This window comes from Uranotaenia lowii, chromosome 3, assembly GCF_029784155.1.
Source record: "Uranotaenia lowii strain MFRU-FL chromosome 3, ASM2978415v1, whole genome shotgun sequence".
Taxonomy (NCBI): Eukaryota; Metazoa; Arthropoda; class Insecta; order Diptera; family Culicidae; genus Uranotaenia; species Uranotaenia lowii.
The window spans coordinates 221,707,577-221,724,091 of record NC_073693.1 but is presented as its reverse complement, the minus strand read 5'-3'; the positions used below and the strand labels follow the sequence as shown (position 1 = coordinate 221,724,091).

General features: G+C 33.4%; 1 long non-coding RNA gene and 1 other non-coding gene across 3 annotated transcripts in view; both read right to left on the bottom strand.

Moving 5' to 3' along the window:
• LOC129757091 (uncharacterized) overlaps positions 1–16,515 on the bottom strand; it is a 264,495-nt gene that overhangs the window by 162,809 nt on the left and 85,171 nt on the right. The window lies entirely within an intron of this gene.
• On the bottom strand, positions 14,723–14,795 carry Trnaf-gaa (transfer RNA phenylalanine (anticodon GAA)). Its single transcript has one exon. It is a non-coding gene; the product is annotated as a tRNA-Phe (tRNA).

Below are 16,515 nucleotides of genomic sequence, written 5' to 3'. Positions count from 1 at the left end.
GAAAAATGTACCTGATCTTCACCTTAAAAAATCTGCTCAAAATTTAATATTTTCTCGGTGTATTGTTAAAAATTATCAAAATTGCAGTTTTTTTAAAGCCCAGTTTCAATCTAAAATCATAAATTTGGTATAAGTTTGCATCAAGCAAATTTTATCCGAAAAATGTTTATCTTTTTTTTATTTGGATTTTTTTTATTAAAGGTTAGAATCTTGGAATTTTGCAGAAGAATTTAGAACATTGGGCTTGTTTGATTTTAGTGTAGAATAAGTTTTGTTTTAAGAAATTTAAGGCCTTATTTTATGCTTAAATGAAATAAGTTTGATCAGTCAAACTCTAAACAAATTGAAAGATCCATCGATTAAAGTAAATTCCATACTTTGTTTCATAAGGTTTTATTATAAAAATGTAGGTAACCCTCTAGGTTGAGGACCACTGTTCTAAAGTTACGATGTTGTACGAAAACTATTAAGAGTACTTTAAAATGAATAATCAAATAGCTACAAACATACCATGTTTTAATATTTCTTAAATCTTGCATTGTTGGGCAAAAATCATAGGTAAAAATCAGTCACCAAGCCCTCCCCCCACATGAGTCGGTTCTTCCTACGGCCCTGCCCCCATCATGTTTGCAAAATGCCTCTATCCTAAAATAACAGGTTAAATAGAATAAATATATGGTTTATTGGTTTATATCATTGAAACTTCGAATCTAAGATCTAATTACCATTTGATGAGATAATTGAAGATCTCAAAACAGATTTTAAAAAGTTTTTCTTATGGATGAACTCCCCTCCCTCCATAATATGGCAACTCTAATTATTTTAATTCTATCCTAAAATGCTTCTAAAATTATTAAAGGCATCGATTTTCAAAAATCTTAACCTTCGTCGTATTAAAGTTATTAGTTTTTCAATAAAATTATACGTAAATATTGCCAGAAAAACAAAAATTTTGCCCAAATCATAAATAGGCGCATTTAGCTCTATTAAGGGGTGAAAAATTATAATTTCTTTATTTTTGAGTTTTAAACTACAGAGAAAAAACAAACAACATAAGAGTTGTATAAAACTTTATAGCTAAAGTGAAACCAATATTTCTGAAATATTGCTTTGATGATACTCATCGCTAAGATGGGTTTTTGATATTTTTTCTGTACAGTTTTTTTTTTCATTTTTTAACTAGCTTTAAAACGCTTGGGGTAGATGGCATTATGGTTAAAATCCTGCAAATCAATAAATTATTAGAAGAAAATACCTATATCTTGTCGTTGCTTCCTCAAAGTCTGCAATAACTTCTTTAAAAATTGGAGAAACATTGTAGGGGAGAGTGGGGTATCATGGGCCACTTTTTTTTCTTTGCTTCATAACTTCTTTATTATAAAAGATAAAAAGAAAAAAAATGGAAATGGTTTCTACATTTTCAAGGTATTATTAGGCATTTTTGTTTATTTTTTAAATATGTACATGAATTTTCCAAATTTGATTGTTTTGAAAAAAGTATTTTTTTTTGGTTTTGAAAAACTGTGGGCCACCAAATCCAAATTGACAAGATTACGTGCGAAGTTTATGAGTTGACCCAAAATTGAAATTTCATAATTCATTTAGTTATTTTAAAGCGATTTCATATGAGGAAATAAAAAAGAGAGTTGTGCATTATCGAATAGTTCGAAATTCCTGGCTTGCGAACGTTCCGGCAAAATTCCTTATATAGGATTTTCGATCGTCTCTATCGCATTGGAAAAAATGGACACAATATTTTTCACAACTCTTTATTCGGCATAAGAATACTTTACAGATAGGAAAAACGTATTTTGAGCTCATAATGTGTATAAAACACCAAAATATAAGTGGCCCAAGATACCCCACAAAATGTGGCCCACGATTCCCCACAAGCAATGATTTGCAAATTGGTGTCGTTTGTGTGACTTATTGATTTTTATCTCAACACACAGCTGAGATATTGAGAGTGGCTCACGTTTCCCCTTGGCCCACGTTACTCCTCTCTCCACTGCAATTTTTCATGTTTGGTTAAATCTTCGACCTTTGTCGTGAGCTGATCATTAATCTGAATCATAATTCAGAATCTATCTTTAAGATGTTCGTCCTCCACAATATTAGACTAATTACTCATTTGTTTTGGTTTACTGTTGTGATAACAAATTAAAACGCAATTTTATTTGTTTCAGAAACTGATAATATAATCATATTTTTTGTCGTCAAGTCTTGTACAAAGGTCAGGTTACAATAGTGATTGTTATATTGGATTATCCATCCGTTATATAGGCAACACTTCCCTAATGATTTCCTATTTGTTCAACTGGCAACAATTCCAGTTATACGACAAATTTACTCTTCGTCGATTCTAGAACAATAGAGAATTGAAGTTCTTTCTCAATTGCGACTCTCTTTTATTGTTTACATTTTGCCGGTTCGTCAGTCCAGAATAATCGCCGTGGTTTAAACATCGGTCGTTCGGTCGTCGCGTGACTTTCAACCAGGGGGATGGAAGCTGGTTCTTCTAGCGAATAAGAATCTTTTTCTTCTTTCCAATCCATCGGGAGAAACGTTTATGGTGTTTTCCTCTCAAAGCAGTAAGCAGTTGAAAAAGTCAAAATTTCAACCAATGAGGAACCAGAATGATTGTTGTGTTAGTGTGCCATCATTCATAATTCTCTAGGATTTGACATTTAGTCCGGTTCCTTGACAGCAAAATGTCAGATTTGAGATGGGCCCGAAAAATCGTGAGCCCGTAATTTTGATGGTTGTCAAATACAATGACAAAGGATAGTGATGCCATAGCCCTGCTTTCAACATTTACATTTTGAAGCTTCTAGTTCAGTGTTGCCACATATTTGTTTTATTTATTTTTATAACTTTCATTTTTATTCTGAACATTCATCATCTCATCTCCACCTTCCTTCTCAATACGAAATTTCAAAACCGAATCATTTTCAGTTTAGTTTTCTGTATACTTCATTTGATATGAAATTTTTCTATGAATTGAATTTATTTTCCAGAACTATAAGTATTCCCAAACAAACAAAGCAGCATCCTTTCAAATCTGGGCTTCTTCAGCCCAAGGTGTGTATGTATAGGAGCTGTCACCGTATTTCAAATTCCCGATTCAGCCAATCTGTCTATCTAGGCTATGCAACTGTTTACCAAAAAAAACAACAGAAAAGCTGAGCAAATAATCTTATGTTTGTAAACAAACTCATTGAAAGCCCCGCTCACTCCTCGCCTACTTACAGTGAAAGTCGGCGAACATCGTGTTTCAAAAACCTTCCTTCTTATTTACCGGAACTGGCATCCTCGCAAAACAAACAAAACAGCAGCCATTGAACCCTGCGCTTTTTCAGTCCGTCATATTTCCTGGAACTGGGATCATCTCAAAACAAACAAAGCAGCAGTCTTTCAAATCTGCGCTTCCTCAGTCTTAGGTAATATATTTTTTCGCTTCTGATTCCGTTCGAATAAGAAAACGGCTTTCGATTTTCGAGTTATCCCAAACGAAAATGTGTGTGTGAGACCGAGCGCAATGTTTACATGTAGCTTTCATTTTGTACTTCATTATGGATTTTCTTCACTCGGTTCAAATTTCATGATGCTATCTTTCACCGTCTTCACACCCGGAGTGTCTTTGTGGGTGTCCGGAAAGTCACTATGGCCAGCAACAATGACTTTTCCCTCCATTATTTCGACTGACTAAAGGAATATAAATTACTGTTTTGCTTTCAGCCACATACAGCTGTTTGTTATTTTGACAACAACATTGGAGTATTGGTGAACCCAACACTGATATCACTGGTCAGTGCAGATATTTTGCTCAGGGTGACTAGCTTGCCTCTAGAATAATAAAAAAAGCACGATGACAGCAGTAAGTGCACAACTAGGTTGCCACTGGGTTGCCACTAGGTTGCCACTAGGTGATAAAAATACGCTATTATTTACTTGAACTTGAATATTTTCAAAACAAACAAAGCAGCTGCCCTTCAAATCTGCGCTCATCTTACCAACTACGCCGTTGTGATTAACTGACGATTAATCTATATACCATGATTCAGAATCTCATTTTAACACATGTTCCGTTTTTCACAAGTTTAGACAAATAACTTTTTTTTTCAAAGGAGTTCAACTTTTGGGTCACTTTTTCATAAAAACAATACCAAAACTTATTTGTGTTTTTGTTTACAATTTGAACCTTCTATTTCAGTGATGCCACATGTTTGTTTATTTTACTTTTACATTTAACATTTATTTCTATTAAGTACTTCCATCATCTCATTTCCCACAAAACCTTTGTCAATAGATAATAAAGATGGTAAAAAAAATTCTGTAAGTTCTTAAAAATGTTCACCCGTCATACCGTCAACTCCGGCGTCAAAAGATTAAGGATAGAACAATGAATTTCTTCTACCTTAATATCTTTCTAAAACAGAGGGATTATGGCTAAGGTAAAATTACTCGCAGCCATTTACGCGAAAATGTAAGAAACCTCTGCCCCACCACCGTTCATTTCCCCAGCAAAAAACGACCGCACGTTCCATTCCAATGACTTGACACCATAAATTACCTCAATTGTTAATAAACCTGCCAACAGCAGACGCTCATATTATCCTGGGATTTTTTTTTTTTGGTTCTTTCCGAATCAAATGCCGGCTGGGGAACTCTCTATTCAACACATGTGTGTACACACGCGTATCGAATTTCCCTTTTGTATGGCCTTTTGGAACGATTTTTGCATTGGCCTTTCAACGATTCCTCGTTCCTATTGAGGCTTTAAGAATGCTGAAGAAACTCAAACGATTCTTGAACGTGTCGTCGCTGAAAAGGATTCAACCTGTTGCTGCTGAATCATGATTGCTCACATATTTTCTAATTATGCCTCAGTTCAGTCAGGCTATCAAAGATTTGATGGTGTCTTATCCCTTTCCAGTAGACGCAAGCAGCAGGAAATTTCATAATTTATTTAGACATCACACATACCGGGTCCGAAAAGGTTCAACCGCTTTCGAGGAACCGATTTTCGTCTAACCACAAAATTTCATATCCCAACCCTCGGCGTACTCACTTTCTTTCAAGGTATATTTTGAAAAAGTCTCTACAACAGAATTTGAAACAAAATTAAAACAGCCACAATCGGTGGGTGGGACGATAAGGATATTCAAGGAATGGGGAAGGATTGGAATTTGGCCTTTTTCGGAATCCTCTTTTTCTGGAAAAGTCGAAGAATAATTGCTGTAATATAAAACTTATGCTCCATTCCAAGATAAAATCCCCATCATCGGCATCATCATCATCACGATGATCAGCAGGAAAACTGGGCAACATACCTAATAAATTTCCCCATAAACCCACTCGTATGTTCGTTCACGTACATGGGAAATTTGTTTGCATGACTGCAAAGAAGGGTTTTCTTGGCAGATTTTCTGTGCGGGCGGGGGTTCGCAGCAATGTTATCCCCACCAACAACAACCAGACAGCCGATCGTTTCGGATGAAATTTTATGTCCGAAGCGGGAGTTTTTCAGGGTACTTCCTTGAACATGAAGCGAAGCCATTTTGTGTGAATGCCACGATAACCTTTTCCGTAATAAGATTATTCGTACTCGGCTTCGCCGTTTGGAAATTCTTCAACCTGTTATGAAAACCTATGAAGTTTTCGTTTGGAAATTTGGGATACTTTTTATACATCAAAATGTCATGCTCAGTCATCAGAATATTTTGATTATAATCATAGGTGTTTTTTGCGTCATACAAAGTTAATTTGAATTGAAGTAAATTCCAATATTTCACACCTACAGTCATATGATGAAATTTCGAAAACGTTGTTTCATGATTTTTTTCTGGGCATAGATTATGCAGAGCAGCAAGAAACTGTATTTTCTTTAAAAACTCTCAACATTCGGCGAAGTTTCAAGATGATGTCCGAAAGCTGTTTTCTCCCTGTTACACCTTCCGAAATCTTATTTGTAGTAAGTCAGAGAACTTACCAACGAGCTCCACCTTTTGCAATTTCGTTTATATCGCACGGGAAGAAAAAATAGGAATATATGAAAAAAAAAACTCAACGAATTTTGGAAACTAGCCAATACATTTTGTATATTGGCCAAAAAAACTTACCTGTGCTAAATTTTAGCTCAGGTGATTCAAAAATTCAAAATCTGGTGTTATTCCGAAAAATAAATTCGTCAAAAATCGACTTTACAATTTTAAAAATCACTAAAAGGATAATTCGGAAAACCGAAGTTTTAATTTCGATGCCAAATGACTCGCATGCATGCATCTCGAAAAAAAATCGACTTTATGGAACTAGCAATCTCCATGAACGGTCGGTTTTACGAAAGTCGATTTTCGGCAAAAAAAAATTTCGTTATAAAACCAGATCTTGAAGATTTATGCATTTCTTAGTTATTAGTATTTCATTAAAATTTCGAATTTTCTGATTTCTTTTGGTGCCTCTCTTTGGTAATTTTTAAAATTTTAAATTCGATTTTTTACAAACAATTTTGTTTGGAGAAAACAACATATTTCGATGTTTTATGCATTTTTTAAGTCATTTGGCATCAAAATTCAAACTTTGATTTTTCCTCTTAGACCACTCTTTGCTTCGTGGGAGCAATAAAACCAAAACTTGCGCTTTGAGGCACCCCTAAATCAAGTCCGATTGTGCTCAAATTTTGCACAGGTTGGTATTTTGGGCCAATCTACAACATGCATATGGTCGTTTTTTTCATCAAAGGTTATCAGAAAATTTTAAATCGTATTTGAGGACTCTTTAAAACCTTTCATGATTATTATTGTAAAACTTGCTCAAAATCTTTCGTTTTGGACGCATAAATAAATAAAATTTATAACACAATTTGTTTTTGTTTGTTAGATTTGACAAGTAAGGTGGAATAATCTTGGCAAAATCCATAGAGTAAACTGCATTTTTTCACATTTACAAAAACTGTTTTTATTTTTGCTTGGCCAGCCTTAATATGCCATCTCCTGTGCGCCGACCGTTTTATAAACCCCTAAGAAAACCTCAAAACGTTTTCAATTTTTTGTAGTGAAATAAAAATAATGATTATGACTACACGAAAGTGTTCATTTTCAGAGAGAAATTCCAAGATACAGTACGCGCCCAAATAAAATACGCCCTTGCTAATTAACAATACTTACAAAACAATTTATCTTTTTTTCACATAAGGAAATCATTTCAAAATATTTTCATGAATTGTAATATTTTAAATACACTAACGACTGCCACACAGAGGTAAATGCACCTAATAAACGATCAAAATTATTTGCGGACAAACGGTAAACGATAGACTTTTGTTGTCTTCACAACATTTTCATATTTTTTTATGATCTATCGAATTCTTGAAAGACAATAGTTATTTATCCACCTGGAAGGGAAATAAAAAAATTATTTCTCAAAATAATCAGTTTAGAGACTTAATGTCTTCACAAAAGTTATTTTTTTATTATTTAAAGAAATTTTGTTGAAGACACCATCAAGATCGCATGAAAATCATAAAAGTGACGAGTATTTGGGGGTTAAACTCCCCCCATGAGTGTTCAAAACTGCCAAGAAAAATTTTATTCGCTAAACTCAAAATTACAAATCCCTAATCAAATTTTGATGAACGACTAAGATGATTCAAGTGTTACAATCTCGATTCAGAACTAGAGACAAAACCTCGAAATCTTATCCAAGTTCAATAATTCGACTACAGTTTTTCAAATACTTTCTTACTTGTCGATAGGAATTCAATCCCAAATATCGATGTTCAATAATATTATACAAAGCTTGTTAATTAGAACCGATTTTGCCCAAGTTTTTGCACTTCATTAGCCAAAACAAACAAAAATTTAAAATGAGTCGTTAAAATTATGTATTTGCATCTAAATTTCTGAGAGTTAATTATATCAAAATGAATAATTTTTTGAAAGCTTGAAATGTGTATTAAAATTTATTGGTGTGTTTCGATAAACAAAAGTCAAGTGTATTTATGATTTTGATCAAATGTCTTTGATATTGGTGGATATTGGAGAAAAATGTCTCAGATTTGCACGGCCCGGATATTTGTGGATATTTTTTATGAAAAGCTCAGGTAACCTTAGTAAGGTTAGAATTATTCCGGATCTTGTGGTTCTAAGTTAACTTACAAACATTAAGATTCGATGCCTGTGATAGGAATTTGAATTTCGTATTTAGTTTATTGTTACTGAATTTCAGTTAGGATCATGATTAGGAAAAAAAACCTGATTTAAAACTCGGTTTTGCATTTTAAACTTCTATATTCGAAGCTCATCATTTCGGAATATGAGGAAAATAAATATTAAAAATTACAAACCATTTCTATGATTAAAAATTTTTACTTTTAATTCTTATGTAGCATTGGAATTTAAGAAAGTTTTGGAATTGTGATCTAGATTTGAAAAATTAATAACAGGTTCATAATTCGCTATTTTCATTCAGATCATAACTTAAATTTCTAATAAATAACTAAAGAATCAATTCGTATTGAAAGCCAAACATTCAGAATTCAAATAAAAGATTTTTGGTTTGAATTTTGATCCAAATTTCGCTTTTTGCTCATAATTAGTAAGAATTATTATCTGAAAAGATTCAATAATCGCTTTCAGACTCGTAATTCAGATTTCGAATTCAGAATAAAAAAAAAGTAGGGGAGATGAGGGCATAACGAGCACCCGAGGCATAATGAGAACTACGCTTTTCTACGAAAGTGCGTATTTTCTTAAATAAATTTTCATGAGGATTTGTTTCGTACTTCCTATAGTATTAATTTTTCACAAAAAAAGGAATCTCTTTATCATCTTTACAGAGATATTTAAAAAAAACTAGCTTGGTTCTCAAGTTACGAAAATATTATAATTTTTGAGCACCACGAAATAAGCTCTTATGATCTTAAAATAACCTTGATCTATAATGTACGCACTGCAACATGATGTACACATTGTTTCTCAATTTTTACCATCATAAAATTTTTGATTTTTCACTTTTATCAATTTTAAAACACGTTTTTACTTAAATTTGTTGACTAGGGGCATATAGAGCACCATATTATCGAGGCATAATGAGCATTTTCTGCCGCAGAATCTAGCAGCAAATTAAAATTGATTTATAGCGCCACACCTTGACTAGTTTTCATCCGACGATCTAGCCTATTGGTAAGGTGTCGGAGAGGTAATCAAAAGACTAGAGTTCGATTTCTGTTCGAGGTGATTTTTTTCCATTCACAATTCTTGATCGATTTTTTTATTGTTACATTATACGGCTAGTAGCATCATCCTCCGAACAAAGCACTTAATGTATGAGCGTGCGTGAATTGTTTGTATTCTACAAACAGACCTAGATTATTTTGTTATTGCTTTGTTTGATGAATCTACGACTCACCTGACTTCATCGAATTGAATTCGCTGCTAGATTCCCCGACAAAAACGCACATCTTGCTCTGATTAATGGTGCTCATACTGCCTCAGGGGGGGTTCTCATTATGCCTCCACAGTGGCTGGTTTTCAGCTTTTGGCAAAAATTTTTAAAATGCATTTTTTAACGTTTTCATCTAGTTTTTCACGTTTCAGCCCGTTAGGGAATAGGCTTTTCAAGTGTCTGAACACGAAACAATAATGTAACCTCCATATTATAGCTATTTTCTATGGTTAAATAACCGTTTTCCTTAAGGTGGCCATTATGCCCCCATCTCCCCTACTCAGATTTGGAATCAAAACTAAAAATTCAGATACAACTAAGTTTTCATATCAAGATTAAAATATCAACGGGAGAATTTTATTGGATTTAAATTACAGGCGATCGCAGTTTCATAATTTGGATTGTGAATTCGAAATTAAAATTTTATATTCAATCAGTGTCAGTTAAGAACAAAATCCAACAGAAGTCAAAAATATAAAATTAGATTTTTGGGATACCTCGATTTTTTATTTAATTTTTTAGGATTTGTATCATTAAATATTGGCTGGAACAAATTTCAATTTCTTCTTCTGTCACCCCCGGTCCCCCCCCCCTTCGAAATTTCCGAAAACCCCGAAAGGGGAAATAAATAAAGTTTGAAATATTTTATGTAAATTTCAGAAAAAAATCAAACATCCGAAAGATTACAAGACCAAAAAACAAATTTTGGAAGATGAAAGGTATTTCACCTTTTCTATAGATTTTATTGAATTTTTCGATAAAAAAAAATGACTCGATCTATAAGTTTTGTGCAATTATACAGTATGAAATTTTGTTGCATACAAGATTTCGTGCAATTTATTCCAATTTATTTGTTTTCGCATTATTTTTTATTCTCCCCCCTCGCGATGTTCCAACTCCGAGTGACAAAAGAAGGATTTTAAATTTGTTCCGGCCTAAAGTATTATTAATAATAATTTGTGGTCAAAAAACTTGTTATTCTTTTTCAAGATAAGATTCAAGTGAAAACACATTTAACTGGATATTTGTTTAACATTACTTATATTACAGATGTTTCTAAGATAAAGATTCAAACTCAAATCTTTAATTGATTCGATTTTACATGTGTAGAAAATAATTCAGATTTGAGCCGCAAACTTAATCCCTTACTTTAATTTTTAAATATTTGATAAATTGCTACCATTGGTTGAAAAGAATTAGTTTACTTCTTTCTAATTTCAGGAAATAAAGAAAGAAATTTATTTTTTAAACTTCTTAAAAAATAGCAACTTCTATAAATATTTTCGAAAGTTCGAAATTAAAATAAATACCTTACTAATTATTAATGTAAAACATCTTAAATTTGAACAATTCTATACAATCATTATTTTTTTATGTAGGCATTGTTTAGCAAAAATGTTCTGAAAAAAATTTGCCACTAACCAAAATTTTCTTATGCCAAATATAGAGATATAAAAATATTTTGTCCATTTTATCCAATGCGATAAAGACGAACATAAATCCTGTATAAGGAATTTTGCCAAAACGTTCGCGAGCCAGGAATTAGGAACTTTTCGATCATACACAACTCTCTTTTTTATTTTCTCATCTGAAATCGCTTTAAAATAACTAAATAAATTAGGAAATTTCAGTTTTGAGTCATGCTTATGCTGCTTATGCTTATGATACGTACACAGCCAGATCTTGTCAGCATCCCGGTGAATAGTAAAAATACATTTACTATTCATCTTATCAAGGCCGGGCCCACTGTGCAGTATTGGACGCAGAGACGACTGGAACCAGGGGAAGAAGAAACGTGGACAACAGTACCATACGTTCCCATGTTCATTTGATATTTATTCGTTGGGAGCATAGATGCTAAGATATTTCTATGCTCCTTGGTGTTGGGCCTTCCTTCAAGGGATGGAAATGAGGTTTTTCTACATAGAGTCCAAAATTGAACAATACAATAATTAAAGAAAATTCTTTAACCATTATACACTGTTCAATTCTGGATCATTGTGCCTTCATCTCAGGTCATTGACCATGGTTATAGCGCCATTGCTCGCTTTTGAAAAGATTTGAAAAGAGCAGAGAAATTATTAATATAGCACCGAAATTCTTAGAATTTTTTCCATTGTAAGATATTTTAGCGCCAAAATAGGAATATACTGCAAAGAATCGCAAAAAAAATTGGTTTAAAAGAACTGCTACAGAATTCGGAAACGGGCCCTAACACGATTCAATCATCAACAATAAAGTCAACATTAGAGGAAAAGAGAGATAAGCTTAGAAAAATAAATAATGGAACATTCTCACAGTTTTTCTGCTTTTGTACCATTTGATGTTTTTGCACCAATAAAGTTCCAACAAATTCCAAGCCCATATTCCACAACGTCACGTTTAAACTGTTTTGCTCCAGGAACAAATTTACCACTTAACCCGGACATTGGATGATTTGTGTGGGATTTTTCACTTAACCCAGATGCCATACATTTTCACAAACAGATCGCCCCAATTTCGGCAATTTTCAGATTATCCGAAAATCAAAGCAACCACACACTCACGACGCCGGCGAACTGTCTGACGCTGAATGGCGGCAGAGCATCTTCATAATATTATCACTTTTTTGTTAAAAATTTCTTAGCTTTTGGGAGTCTGATGAAATAAAACCTAACAGTAACTGGCTGATGAAACCAAACGACACTTCAACGACAATAATGCTAACGTAACAAGCGTTGATTTTGTTTGAAATTTCCCGAAACCCCATGTCACATGTCACCATGGCAACCAGTTTGCGCACTCATCACTCCCTGATAAAATTCAAACAAATTCCTGAGACACATGTCTATGGAACACATGATTGGATTGAACCTGTTTGATCGACAAATGCATCGGCTAAATATTCATTAAAAACACTTTTCGCATCAAACAACGAATATCACCGGTAAACTCCATTTTCACTTTTAAATTTTGCCATTTGCTCTGGTCCCAAACCATTTCTCCCCATTTCACAACGACAAAAAAAAAAAAAAAACTGCGACAAAATACACTCATTGGACATCGTATCAAATCGCTTCACAACTTTCGAAAAAGTTCAACTCTTTTATGTTCTCACTTTAGTCCACCGATTTATTGGCTAAATCATTGTGACTTGATAAAATTTTCTCTATGTTTACTGACAAGATGATATTCAAAACAGATAGTGGCATCTAAGGGCACGCTGGAGACAAAAAACGAACCGCACTCGACGAAAGTACAACGATCTAACTTTTTAAAAAATTTTCCGTTAACAAACGTTATACAGTTTAAGAAAAAATCACTTCACTCGTTTTTATTACAGCCCTCAAGGTATCAAAAATTCAAATTGCACCGTTCAATCGTTTTTTAAAACATGAAAAGTCTCATTAAAACCGACATTTTTCGTTTTTTCCAATATTGTGGAGCTCTGGAAATTTTCTGCCAGAAAAAAAAACACGTCTAACCGATTCGACCGCAGCCTACTCATCATTTTCTAGGAAATTTCAGTTTTGAGTCAACTCATAAACTTTGCATGTTATCTAGTCAATTTGGGTTTGGTGGCTAACGTTTCCCCACGGTTTTACAAAATCAAAAAAAAAACAAATACAATCAGACTCGGGAAATTGTAAACACATCAATTTCCCGAGCCTGATTGTATTTGTATTAAAATTAAAAAATTAAAAAAAATTAAAATAAAATCCTAATGATACCTTTAAAATGAAGAAAACTTTTCTTTTTACTTTTTTCTTTTTATCTTTTATAATAAAGGAGTTATGAAGCAAAGAAAAAAAGTGGCCCATGATACCCCACTTTTCCCTACGAAATAAATGTTTCCATAATTTTTTAATATAAATAAATTTTATCGTTAGCAAGGTTGCCGAAATCACAGAAAAGTTTGTAATTTCACAGAATTTTGAGCAAATTTTAATCAAAGAAAACAAAACTTTGAAATATTCACAGATTTCACAGAATTTTTCACTTTTAAATGGATTTCCTTGGTCAATATAAAATTTAGGTTCTCTACTTTGAATAAGAAAAGTATGATAAGATATTCAATGTAAGCTGATTTCTCCCAACTTAAATATAAAATGACTCAATTTATCATGATTTTTCAATGAAATTAAAGGAATTGGCATCACAGAAATTCATCGCAGAATTTTTGGATAAAATCACAAAAAAAAAGAATTTTTTGTCTCAAAAAACACTTAGATTTAGAGCAATGTACAGTTTTTTTTCGCAAAATCTGTAAATGAAGGCTTTTACTTTTGTATAACTGACTCTGTCGTTAGCTTCAAAAGTTGTTCGGGCAATATAATCCTTAACGCAGACATTCAAATAATCATTTAAATATACTAACGTATTGAATTTTTGAGATAAAAAAATTAAAATATGAGTATAGAGAATCGATTCTTTCAAAATAAGATACATCAAAGTGAAACATTGGATATCTTTTTTAAGTAAGAGATAAATTTTAACGGATATTTTGAGAACAACTTTGGAAGGCTAAGTTTCTGTTATTTACGTATAAACATTATTTTTGAGCTTAAAAATCTCAAAAGATGAAATTTAATTGAAATTTACAGTTACACAAAGATTAGGAGTGAGAATCAGATGTTTACAATACAAAATGGTTTCGCTCAAGATCATATCTAATTTCCGCTCAGGATCAGAAATCTTTCTTCAGTAAAACGGCTCTAGAGTTGTTAGGATTTACTCTAATATATTCTACAAATCATCATTTGAAAGCAGAAACCAAGATCTATCTGCTGAACTAAAAAAAAATAGTTCGGATATAACTCCTATCCATACCGCTTGATCAACTGTTTCGAGTTGCGTCGAATTGAGCCATTTTGATCCGTTCAAGATCATTTACCCTATTTTCAAACAATGTTGCTTAAAAAAAAACTTCTTTACTGTTTTAGCTTAAAGTTTACAAATATTTACGGAATCTTGCCTTTTCGCCAACTTATCGAATTCATAAACCCCCTAAAAGAATAAACAAATAATAAAACCTTAAGTTCGGACGGGGTTTGCAGGGAATTTTGTCGCGTACTGTAAATAAATATCAATTCCTATTTAACTAAAACGGGAAAAATAAAGGTATTTCGGTTAAAACTACCGATTATTCGGTAATATTTGCCGAAAGTTAAGAAAAAAATTCAAAATTTAAAAAATAACCGTACCGATTGGATCGATATTTGTTCTGTTCCGGCCTAGCTGCTTTGAGGAATACTAAGTCATCGCTGCCCAATGGCTTAACGTCAAAAAAGCGATACTGTGCCGAAACCCGGGATTGAACCGGGGACCTTTAGATCTTCAGTCTAACGCTCTCCCAACTGAGCTATTTCGGCTACATGATGGAAGCGTGAAAACCACCCGAGCGAACATGGCCAACGGCTAATTCAAAACAAGTAGGTAACACAACCAGCCTACTCCTGGTTCTTCTTCGCTCGGTCAACAAGCGCGTCACGCAGTGAAATATAAATAAAGCAGACGATAGCGACCAACGACGAGTCCAGACCTATTTTTGTACGTTGGTCATCGCTGTTGTTACAGTTTAGATTGATACGGCTTCTAGTGTCATTGTACCTAGGTATAGGTTGAATCTTTGATGATTTTTCATATAGACACAATATGTTATGAAACATGTGCTCCAGCACTGGTGTTTAAGTTAGTTTCATCAGAAGTTTAATGGTACTATGGTATTTAAATATGGTACAAATACCCTTACATATATGTGTTATCGCCATAATAAATTATCAGTAATAAGATTGCTTTTACACTCAGAGTGGTATATTTTTAGTTTTTATTTAAATTTCGCATGCCTACAGCGAAATTAAATTTTAATCAAGCTAGCTAGTGTTCTTTTCAAATTGTCAGGAAAGTTGTTGTAATGAATGTATGTTCCAATGTAGTACGTACCAACATCTTTTTAATTTAAAAACCAAAGTTTTCTCAAGCTCCCGTGCTTGTTTATCTCTCATCTCGCATCCAGGGGGAATTATGTTTATTTTAGTATAAAGTCACGTTTAATAACGAATAGTTTATGTGCATAATATGTGCAGTCTTTAAGTACTCCCCAAACATTGAACAAGAGTTAGTACTCAAGATCGGCCCCACTCCCCGTTCGAAAAAGTTTTACCGTCTGGCGCTCAAAGAATATCTCAAGAAGTTAGGGGTGAAAGTCTTCTTCTGAGTGTTTTTTTTTCCTTTCATTTTGCTTGAATTCAACTTGGGGAAACCACTTTAATGCTTCAGACGACGAGGACGAGGACGACGACGACGACGCGAATTCTAGAGAGTGATAAAGAACTGGCGCGAGATCTGGATGGAATGTGACTCAACGAGCCAAGAGGAAGGAAGGAGCTGAGCCGCCTTGAATTTATGAGACTCGAGATGTGGGACACATGTGGCGCTTTTGATTGCCGCCTACCAGACTTCTAACGAGGAGGTTTTTGCCGAGGAGGAAGGTTATTTCTTCTCGTAAATGTGCTGCATATTTCCGTTCCACTAGCTAGATGATGTTAGAAATCGAAAGTCGTTTCCTCTGACAGGAACCGGTATTTTGTGAGCGATTTGGAAGGGTTGTTCTCGGATCTGGCGGACTCAAGTTACGGATGAGAGTGCTTGATGAATACCCTAAGCGACAATTAATATTGAACTCGAATTTCGTCGTAACGGTTAAATTCATCTAAATGGGCGAGTTTTTAGGCTATTATATTCCAAGTGGAAGTGGAGAAAGTTTTTAAGCACTTTTTTTAAACAGCTGTGTATTATGCATTATTTTATTTTTAGAAAAATAACTGATATTGTTTTATGAAATTCATTTTATTAAATAAAATTCATTGCTTACTTATTTTTGGAAAAAAGTGATTCAGAATGTATATTTATTTATTTATTTGATTGTTCTTGAAATTCATGAAAACACTAAGCTTTATTACAGAAACTCTGTTTGAATTTTTTTTCCTACATAAATGAATTTCTATAATTTGGTGGAGTCTCCATTATCCCGAGTTTCGTTACCCGTAAGAGTTCTAGCAGTGTATCACACTTCATACTAAAACCGCTAAA